The sequence below is a fragment of the Phyllostomus discolor genome, chromosome X (genome assembly GCF_004126475.2).
Source record: "Phyllostomus discolor isolate MPI-MPIP mPhyDis1 chromosome X, mPhyDis1.pri.v3, whole genome shotgun sequence".
In the NCBI taxonomy this organism is placed as follows: Eukaryota; Metazoa; Chordata; class Mammalia; order Chiroptera; family Phyllostomidae; genus Phyllostomus; species Phyllostomus discolor.
The window spans coordinates 62,325,807-62,337,301 of record NC_050198.1 but is presented as its reverse complement, the minus strand read 5'-3'; the positions used below and the strand labels follow the sequence as shown (position 1 = coordinate 62,337,301).

General features: G+C 35.5%; 1 non-coding gene and 2 pseudogenes across 1 annotated transcript; 2 read left to right on the top strand and 1 right to left on the bottom strand.

Annotated features, from left to right (window-relative positions):
* Window positions 1–279: 279 nt before the first annotated feature.
* Window positions 280–1,075, top strand: LOC114505193 (annotated as a pseudogene).
* An 879-nt stretch (window positions 1,076–1,954) lies between these two features.
* LOC114504842 lies at window positions 1,955–8,323 on the top strand (annotated as a pseudogene).
* Window positions 8,324–10,969: 2,646 nt separating this feature from the next.
* On the bottom strand, window positions 10,970–11,076 carry LOC114505813. The gene has a single exon (XR_003685283.1). It is a non-coding gene; the product is annotated as a U6 spliceosomal RNA (small nuclear RNA).
* Between the last annotated feature and the right edge of the window lie 419 nt (window positions 11,077–11,495).

Sequence of the window (11,495 nt, the reverse complement as noted above, 5' to 3'; positions counted from 1 at the left end):
CTTCTATTCCCATTCCAACTTTATTAAACTTCATTCATCTGTCATTGCTATCAACCCTGACATGATTTTACTGCAATTTTTCTCCCATTGGTCCAATACCTTTCCAATTTTACTTCAAACCTCATAGTATACACTTTTCTTTTCTTATCCCATTGTTCCCATCACACTTTCATGTTTTATTTATGTTTTAAATTTTGTTCTCTCCATTTATTATACTACTTCAAGATAAATCTTAATTAAAATGCCAAATTTTACCCTTTTGGCTCTCTGAGCAGCACCATGGAAGTGGACAAGAACAAGCACCTTGAGAAGGGCGGCAAAAAGGGAGCAAAGAAAGCGGTTGATCCATTTTCTAAGAAATATTGGTATGATGTGAAAGCACCAGCTATGTTCAATATAAGAAATATTGAAAAAACAATAGTCATGAGAACTCAAGGAATAAAAATCACAATGGTCATGCATTTGAAGGGTCATGTATTTGAAGTGAGCCCAACTGATCTGCAGAATGATGAAGTTACATTTAGAAAATTCAAGCTAATTACTGAGGACGTTCAGGTCAAATCCTACTGACTAATTTCAAGGCATAGATCTTACTCATGACAAAACGTGCTCTATGGTCAAAAAATGTCAGACCATGATTGGAGCTCATGTTGATGTCAAGACTACTGATGGATATTTCCTTCATCTATTCTGTGTTGGGTTTATTAAAAAAATCCACAACAATCAGATTCAGAAGACTTCTTATGCTCAGCATCATCAGGTCCTCCAAATATGGAAGAAGATGATAGAAATCATGACTCAAGAGGCACAGGCAAATGATTTGAAAGAAATGGACAAGAAATTGACTCCATATAGCATTAGAAAAGACATATAAAAAACTTGTCAATCTATTTATCTGCTTCATGATGTCTTTGTTAGAAAAGTCAAAGTGCAGAAGAAGCCCAAGTTTGAACTGGGAAAACTCATGGAGCTTCATGGTGAAGGTAGTGGTTCTATAAAAGCTTCTGGGGATGAGACAGCAAATGAAGTTCAAAGATCTGGTGGATACAAGCCCCCAATCCAAGAATCTGTTTAAAATTCATTTAATGGTCATAAATAAAAAGGGCTATTTGTGATAAAAATAAAATGCAAAATTTTAAAGGCAATGAGAGAACCTTAAAAGCAGAAAGAGAAATATAGTGGAATACCAGGTAGCTCCAAAAAGGCTAGCAGCTGACTTGACAACAGAAACACTGCAAGCAAGGGGGAATGTCAAGAAATATGGCAAGCAATGAAAAACAAAACCTGCAAGAATGACTACTCTGCCGAGCAAGTTTCATGTTCAAATGGAAGGTGAAATAAGGAATTTCCCAGACAAAAGGCTAAGAGAATACATCTGCACCATATCATCTTTGCAAGATATGCTGGAAGGATTGCTTTAAGAAGATGAAGAAAAAGGGAGAGAAAAGAACACAAATTCAAAGGGAAAAATTACAATGAAGAAGTACCTATCAATAATAACCTTAATTTAATGGATCAAATGCTCCAATCAAAAGACATAAGGTAGCTGAATAGATAAGAAAACATGACCCACACATATGCTGCCTACAAGAGACCCATCTCAGAAAAAAAAGCCAACATAAACTGAAAATGAAAGGTTGTAAAAAGATATTCCAAGCAAATAGACAGGAAAAAAAGTTGGTGTAACAATACTTATATCACTCAGATTATACTTCAAAACAAAGGTCATAAACAGAGACACAGAGGGATACTTCATAATACTCAGATGAAGAATCAATGAAGAAAACATAAGCAAACACACTTGCCTGGAAGAAACTTCTGGAAAATAAAATGTGGGTGTTTGTTCCAAAGATGGGGGGAGGCGGAAAGGAGGATAAAGAAAAATACAGTGTTTGCTTCTAGGAGCCACATCCCCTGTGGGACAGGATTCCCCACCCCAACCACCATCCCAAGAATGAATGAAGGTGAGCAGGAGGCAAGGGCAGGAAGCTTATTACTACTTCCTCCACAGGGTAGATGCTGGGGTCATGCATAATCAGTCTTTCTGTATGTTCAGGGTGGAGCACAAGTAGGCTTACAGCTGTGAGTACACAAAATACAGAGTTAATTCTTGCATTATTATTTATGAATTACTGTATTATTTTTCATACAAACAACAGTAAACCTACTTTTGCCCCTACCTGTATTTAGGGGTGGGATCCACATAGGATCATCAATGTTTAATTTTTAATTTTTCCAGTTGAGGGAAGAGAAACAGCAAACAACTGCTAGCCCTACAATTATGGAATATCTTTCCTAGAACACCCCAAAACTTGGAAGGATGAGACTGAAAACACAAGGAGGTCCTCTGCATAGAATACATGTGTCCACATGACAACTCACCACGATGCCTCTAATTAGTTGCACTGCCACAGACCAGGAAGAGCTTTCTTTGTCACTAGTAGTGGTGGTCTGAGGGTAGGGATTTGGGTGGTAAAGATGCACAAGAAAAGTGCAGCTCAGCACAGTGACATGTGGGCACTGGCTATTCTGAGTGATCAACCACAAGTTTCTAATAGGAAGCTGACTAGGCCAGGCTGGATCAAGAGGAAGTGAGCTCCCAGACATTGCACGGATCCAAGTGCAGCTTAGAGGAGAGGATTTTTAAAATTCCATCAGAAGGAGCTAGGACAGAGCTAGGCAGCTTCTTTAAGACTCTCTGAACACACCAGCCTTCTGAGCACCCAAGTCAGGTGGACACATCCTCATATTGGCAGGTTGTAGCAAGGCATCTATCTGAGAACACAGACCTCTGCCCATCCTCTCCTTGAAGGAAGGGAAAAAAAAGGGGAAAAAAAAACATAACCATTGTAAACACATATGCACCCAATATAGGAGCACAAAAAATATATAAGGAAAATATTGGAAGATTTCAAGAAAGCCGTAGACAGCAATACACTTATACTAAGGGATTTTAACACCCCACTGTCAACAATGGTTAGATCTTTCAAATAGAATATACACAAGGATACTGTGGCACTGAAAGACACACTACATCAAATACACTTAATGGACATATGTAAAAACTTTCACCCCAAAGAAACAAAATATACATTCTTTCTAAATGCACATGGAACATTTTCAAAGATAGACCACATGATAAGACACAAAACATGCCTCAACAAATTCAAGGAAATAGAAATCATATCAAGCTTTTTCTCAGACCACAAGGCCTGAAACTACAAACTGACCTCAAGGAAAAAAAAAAAACACTCAAAATCATGACGATTGTATAGCATACAATTAATAATGAATGGGTTGATGATGAGATCAAGGAAGAAATCAAAAAGTTTCTGAAAATAAATGAAAATGAATACACAACAGTTCAAAACTTATGGGATAGAACAAAGGCAGTCCTGAGAGGGAAGTTCATTGCTATACATGCCTACCTAAAAAAGATAGAAACATTTCAAATAAACAATCTAACTCTACATGTACAAAAACTGGAGTAACAACAAGAAACAAAGTGTAGTACAAGTGGAAGGAAGGCAATAATCGAGATCAAAGCAGAATTAAATGACATAGAGAATAAAGGAACAATACAAAGGATTTATAAATTCAGAAGCTGATTCTTTGAAAAGATAAACAGAATTGACAAGGCTTTAAAAAGACTCATCAAGAAAAAAGAAAGAGAACCCAAGTAAATAAAATCAGAAATGAAAGAGGCAAAATTAAAGCTGATACCACAGAAACACAAAGGATTGTAGGAAATTACTATGCACAACCATATGCTAAGAAACTTGAAAACCTGATGACATGGACAAATTTCTAGAAACATAGTCTTCAAAAACTGCATCAAGAAAAACAATAAAGTCCAAACAGACCATAACAGCTAGTGAAATTGAAGCAGTAATTAAAAAAACAAACAAACAACTCTTGGCACACAAAAGCTCTGGACTGGATGGTTTCACATGAGAATTTTACAAAACATTTACGGAAGAGCTAACCCCTATACTTCTGAAACTACTCCAAAAAACACAAGAAGGTAGAAGACTCCCAGACTCTCTTGATGAAGCCATCATCATCCTAATCCTCAAACAAGATAAAGACAGTCTATGGGAATAAAAGGGGCATACCTCAGCATAATAAAGGCCATAAATGAAAAACATACAGCCAACATCTTATTCAATGGGTAAAAATGAAAAGCTTTCCCACTAAGATCAGGAACAAGAGAAGGGTGTCTGTTTTTACCACTTCAAAATACTATTGGAATTTCTAGCCACAGTGATCTAACAAGAACAAGAAATAAAAAGCATCCAAATTGGAAAGGGGGAAGCAAAACTATCATTGTTTGCAAAATACATGATAGTGTACATAGAAAACCCTGCAGGCTCCACCAAAAAAAAAAAAATACTCTACTTAGTAAGTGAATTTAACAAAACAGAGGGACACAAAGTCAATATTCAGAAATAAAGGCATTTTCATATACCAACAATAAAACATCAGAAGCAAAAATTAGGGAAAAATTCCCATTTGCTATACCAACAAGAAAAATAAAGTACCTAGGAATAAACCCAGCCAAGGAAGTAAAAGAACTATAGTCAGAAAACTACACAACTCTGAAGAAATTAAGGAAGACTCAAATAAATGGAAGCATATACCGTATTCATGGATTGGAAGAATTAACATCATTAAAATGTCCATATTATCAAAAGTAATTTATAGATTCAACACAATCCCTATTGGAATACCAATGACATATTTTACAGATATAGAACAAATATTTTGAAAATGTATATGGAACCATAAATGACCCCGACTATCCTCAACAATTCTGAGAAAAAAAAAAAAGAACCGGTAGGAGGGATCACAATATCTGACATCAAACTATATTACAAGGCCTCTTGGATCATTAAGGTACATGTACAAAGGACTCATGGACAAAGCCAAAGGGTGGGTAGGATTGAGTGAGGGAGTTTAGGTGGGTGAGGTGAAGGAGAGTGGTGGGGGCAAAATGGAGTAACTGAAGTTGAACAACAATTTAAAAAATCAGCCCTGGCTCATGTAGGTCAGTGGATTCAGCTCAGGCCTGCATACCAATGGGTCACTGGTTCAGTTCCCAATCAGGGCACATGCCTGGGTTGCCAACCAGGTCCCCAGTAGGGAGTGTTTGAGAGGCAACCACACATTGATGTTTCTCTTGCTCTCTACTTCCCTTCCTCTCTGTCTAAAAATTAAATAAATAAAATTTTAAAAAAATAATACATTATGGAAAATATTTTTAAAATAAAATTTTAAAAGAGATACATACGTAGAAAAAAAAACAGTCTTGTAATGGCATAAGAAAAACCACATAGAAAAATGGAACATAATAGAGGGTCCAGAAAGAAACCCATGTCTCTATGGTCAATTAATATTTGACAAAAGAGACAGGGGCACAAAATGGAGTAAAAATATCTTCAAAAACTGGTGCTGGGAGACCTTGCCAGTTACATGCAAAAAAAAAAAATGAAATTCCTCCAATAGCTTACACCATACACAAAAATAAACTCAAAATGGATAAAATACTTAAAAATAAGTCATGACACCATAAAAGTCCTAGAGGAGAACATAGGAAAGAAATTTTCATATATTCCACCCAGCAAAATTTTTACTGCTCTATCCCTAGAAGAAGGCGTATTAAGGAAACGATAAACAAATGGAACTTCATAAAAAAAAACAAACCAACACTTCTAGATGGCTAATGAAGATATTAGCAAAATGAAAAGTGAACCATCTGTAGGGGGAAATATATTTATCAATGATTTCTTGAACAAGAATTTGATCTCCAAAATATAAAAAAGAACTTACATGACTCCACTGCAGGAAGATAAACAATTCAATTTAATAAAATGCTCAGCATCACTAGCCATCAGAAAGATGCAAAATAACACCACAATGAGTTACCACTTCACATTGGTCAGAATGGCTATCGTAAACAAATCAACAAACAAGTGTTGGAGAGGATGTGGAGAAAAGGGAACCCTAGTGCAATGTTGGTGGGAATGCAGACTGGTGCAGCAACTGTGGAAAACAGTATGGAATTTCCACAGAAAGCTAAAAATGGAACTACCTTTTGACTTGGCAATTCCTCTGCTGGGATTATACCCTCAGTATTCTGAAACACCAATTCAGAAGACCTTATGCACATCAATGTTCATAGCAGCATTATTTGCAATAGGCAAGTGCTGGAAACAGACTAAGGGCCCATCAACAAATGAGTGTATAAAAAAATCTTTGGTGCATTTACACAATGGAAAACTATGCAACAGAAAGAAAGAAGGATCTCCTGCCCTTCAGAACAGCATGGATGGAACTTGATAGCTTTATGCTAAATGAAATAAGCCAGGTGGTGAAAGACAAGTACCATATGATCTCACCTATAACTGGAATATAATCAACAAAACAAACAAGTGAGTAAAATAGAACAGGAGACATGGAGATAAAGAACTCAAAAGCCTGCTGGCACTAAACTCAATTTGTACATATCTAATTACTTTAAAAATAGACCCTCAAAGCATATTTTCAGCCATTTATGGCCTCCCTGCTTTACATATGCTGTGAAACCTCACCCCATATTAGCTGGTCATTGATAAGATAAAGCTTTATTCTTATAAGACCCCAAGCTGCTATGGCCCTTTGGAGCCCCCAGACAGAGATTGCCAGCCTTGCTCTGGAATGACATCACCTAGATATCTAAGCCATCTCTCTTATCCCCTTCTCCTTCAAATAGTTTTCTTCTCCTCCTTCTGAGTAGAGACTCCTTCACCTTTGCTCCTGGACAGACTCCTGCTGTGAAGGACATTAGCTCTAATGAAACCCTATCCAAACCCCACCAGATAAGCTTGTTTTGTGTTACTGTCTTTATGATCATATCTTCTCTCTTATTTACCCCAAATTCCTTGAACTCCTGACAGAACATAAAAACATGTATTTAAAGACACTCAGAGCTAATTAAACTTGCAAAGTTTCAATTGCCAGTCTAATTAAATACATTATATTCAAAGATGTGCATTACAAGTATATATTTGAGAAATGTCTGCATAATTTGAAATGTAAAATTAAGGGAAAAAGTTTCCCTATCTTTTGTATTAGTGGCTGAAGGCATATTTTAAAAATATTTTCTGATTTCTTAGTACCTTTTTGGCACATCTTTTGTTCTTCTGAAATTAAATAATTATTGAACAATGATAGGATATAAAAATGAGAAACATATACATTAATTTTTGACAGAAATCTAGTTATAAACAATAACTTTTTATAATTCAAGACTTGTAGTTATATATTTCATGATAAATTAAATGGTTAAGTTTAGCCAATATAGCCCTGAACATTATCTAAGAAAATGCTTTATTTCTAATGGAAGACTTCTTTTATTGAATTATTTTTCATTCATTTCTTCATTTATTTAACAAGTAGTGATAGAGATAGCATGTGTTTTGGAATTAGACTTGAGCTCAAATTATAGCTCCACTGCTTAGTAATTGTGAAAATTTGGACAAGTTAACACTGGTAAACCTCACTTGCTTAATTATTTGATCAGGCATGCTTGTGATGACACACTCAAATGTTTGTTGAGCACTCAATATGTGCACATATTATCAGCAAAACTAATAATCTCTGGTTTAAACAGTCCCAAAGCCTACCAAATGACGTGTTTGGAAAGTGCTTGCTAACCAGTAACCAGGTAATGGATGAAACTTAGTTGTGTTAGAGAATACTATCACTATCCCCGATTTATATAACTCCTGTCATATATTTAGTAGCGGTCTTCTTTTATGCCATCTTTCAGAGGAAGTATTAACAATACACTAATTTAGACTGACAAAATGCAAAGGTTTGATGGTCACAGGAAGAATAATTTTTAAGAGAAAGGATCAAGACAAGTAAGAACAGACAAATTTAAATGACTGGCTAAACAGAAGTTAACTTTCTGAAGAAAGTGAGAGCAAGGACAATTCCAATTGCAGGAATTTCTGATTTTTTGCCTATTTTGCATTGGTTTAGTTAATCTATTATTATTCTCAGAAAAGGATATTATTTACTCTGTACCTTTTAGCCACACTTCACAAAATTGAAGAAATCAAGGACTTCCTGTGCAGAACCAGGCAAGGACACCAAATCTGTAAGATCAAGAAAAAAATAAGACAGTGTGAAGTTTAAAGTCTGATGAAGCAAATATCTTTATACCTTGGTCATCACAGACAAAGAGAAGGCCAAGAAACTGAAGCAGTCCCTTCCCTCTCTTTGGCAGTGAAGGAGTTGAAATGCACTAGACATGCTGGTCTGTATTAAAATGTTAAAATTAAAAAAAAAAGAAAATTATTTACTACATACGCTCATTGTCACAAAATAATTTTCTCTAAAGGGGAAGATTTGTTTCCTTGCATCAGAAGTAAAGTACTGAATTTTGGGGACTGTAAGATGCACCAGACCATAAGACACGCCTAGATTTTAGTGGAAGGAAATAGGAAAAAAAATGAAGGAAAAAACGTGGTAAAATATTTAATAACATAAATAAATAGGCTGCCGCCCCCCCCCACCACCAGTGAGCCAGGTAAGCTACATTAGGATTATAAGACTCACCCCCATTTTCCTCCCAAATTTGGAGAGGGGGAAATGCATCTTATAGTCCAAAAAATATGGTAAGTTTTTATGTAATGATTATTTTTAGTATTATTTTACTTTGCTATGCTGCATAATGCTGCATATAAACAATCCTCTCTTTCTAAAGGCCAGAAGTTGAGCAGTTAAAACTCTGTAACCAAAATTCTGAAAACAATTTAAAGAGTGATTCCTGACCATTGTGAAATTACATCATTTGTTAGACAATCAAATGCCCTTATGACTTTGCTGATGATTATTATAGCAGGGGTGTATAACCTTATGGCATCTGCACTACAATGGAAGAAGAGTTGTCTTGGGCCACACATTAAATAGATTGTGACACATAATCACACAAATAAAACTCTTAATGTTTTAAGTAAATTTATGATTTTTGTGTTGGGCCACATCCACAGCCATTCTGAACTGCATGTGGCTCACGAACCACAGGTTAGACAACCCTGTATCTAAAGGACTACCTGAAATGGAGTCTGTTGAGCCCTTCAAAACATGGATCCAAATGTGTGGATTACGTGTATGTGCAGTTGCTCTCTAATAGCTCTGTGAATTTACACGAAGTCAGCATAAGCTCATTCCAGACCCAAGTACACATGTCATTATTTTAAATTGACCTCAAACTGGCTATTATTGGTCTCTTTGTTGTTCCTAGAGACCTTGGTTTTGTTGGATGTAGATACTCAGACTTATGCTTCCTATTAATGCTTCCTTGTATTTCTATTAATACAAAAACTTCCAGGTAAGAGTGGATGACAATTTTTAGATAGATGTAGACTGGAAATTTAAGGATAGTTCTAACCACTATTTTTACCCCTGAAAGTAATATGAAATAATATTGAACATCAACTGTAACTTAAAAAATTAAAAAAGAAGAATTGAGCTGTTCTGGCTTTGCATCATACTTAAAACAGGACCACCTATACTTAAAATGAACCTTAGAAGATCTGGTCCCTGCATACCTTTCCAACCTCATCTCCTCCTATACTTTTACCCTTTGCTCACTAAACCCCAGCCAATTTGACTTTTCTGCCCCTCAGACACACAAAATGCATTCTCTCCTAGGGGCCTTTTCTTGTTGCCGAGAATATTATGTATTCTGACTTTGGATAATGTGCTTCTTTTTACCCAGCCCACAACTCAAATATTGTCATTATAGAGAGGCCTTCCTTGATTACTCAGTCTAATGGCACTCTTAGGCTTATTAAATCCTACCCATTGCTGACAATCACTCTTTATCATATTAGTTCTTTTTCATAGAATTTATGTCCACCTATAATTATCTTGTTTTCAATGTCTGTCTCTTCTCACTATAATATAAGTCCAGTGAAAGTGGGGCCTTGTTGTCTTATTCTCAACTATATCTTTAATACTTAGAAGAGTGCCTGTGTTAGAGTAGACATTCTTGAATTTGTTGATGAATTAATACATTTTGACAATAACTTGAATTCCCCCTCAATTTCTAAGTTTAGAATAGGTTAATGTATATTGATATCAAGGGTTGGGAATCAGGATCAAGGACACTGAAGTGTAATATAAGAGAGGTAGCTATGGATGTATTCCAATCACATTATCTAAAACTCATTAACAGGGGAAAAGGTATCTAAATCAACACTTCATGTTACTCTCATAATTCTGTACTCCATTAAAAATGTCTCTTTTTTCCTTACCTCCTCCAGTACTTTTATTTTCTTAACCATTCCTGAAGTGTGCCATGCTGTTTCTCTTAGTTTAGGCCTTCACATATGTTATTCCATCATCTTGAAACAGTCTTTCCCCAGTCTCCTTACCTTCCTAACACATTCTTCAAACCTCAAATAAAATATTACTTTCTTAAAAAGGTTTGCCTCCCTTACCCTTAAAACTAGTTGAAATCTCTAATATGTACCCTTATAGACCCCTGTACTTCCATTGTTATGCCCAATACACTTCATTTTTATTCCAGGATAGGGAACAGGGAATTAGTATGTTTTGTTTGTATCCCTAGTATAATGACTGGCACAAAACAGGGGCTCAATAATTACTATAAATAAAATTATTAAATGACCCCCAACTGGTTACTGGTTAAACTCCAAACTTATCATTTAATTATATATATGGCCAGGTTTAATTCTATAACATGAATTAGTTTTAGGAAATTGGTGCATGTTTTTATTACTTTATTCCCTTTATGTTTTTATGGTTGTTCAAGTACAGTTGTCTCCATTTTCCTCCCAATGATCTCCCCACCACACCAACCTGCACCTCCCACCCTTAATCCTACCCCCTTTGTTTTTTTCATAGATCATTTATACATGTTCCTTTATGACCCTTCATCTTCTGTCCCATTATCAAAAATGTGGAATTCTTCATGAATTTGCATGTCATCTTGGCATGGGGACCATGCTAATCTTCTCTGTATGGCTCCAAGTTTAGTATATGTGCTGCCAAAGTGAGCACTTACTTCATTTATTTTTACTAGAAGTTTATTTTTATTTTTAAAATTGTTTTCATTTTTCAGTTACACTTTACATATCTTACTACATTAGTTTCAAGTGTATGCATATTTTTCTTATTTCTTATACTATATTTCAACTTATTTCATTGTTCTTCTGTGATGAAACAAGCTTACTTTATACTTGCTCCTCTTACTTACTTTTCCAAAAAGAAGCCTTTGTTCAAACTGTCTCAGATCTTTGAAACTGTCCTTTTTAAAAAAATTCTGGCTGATCATATTATCATTCTCTACATCTTTAAACTGATGTTCTAGAAAGCCCTTCTCAGAAAAAAAATAATCAAAATAAACATTTTCTGTTTTTTGTTGTTGTTGTTAAATCAGAATGTAAATTTCAGCCCTGGCTTCTGTGGCTCAGTGGATT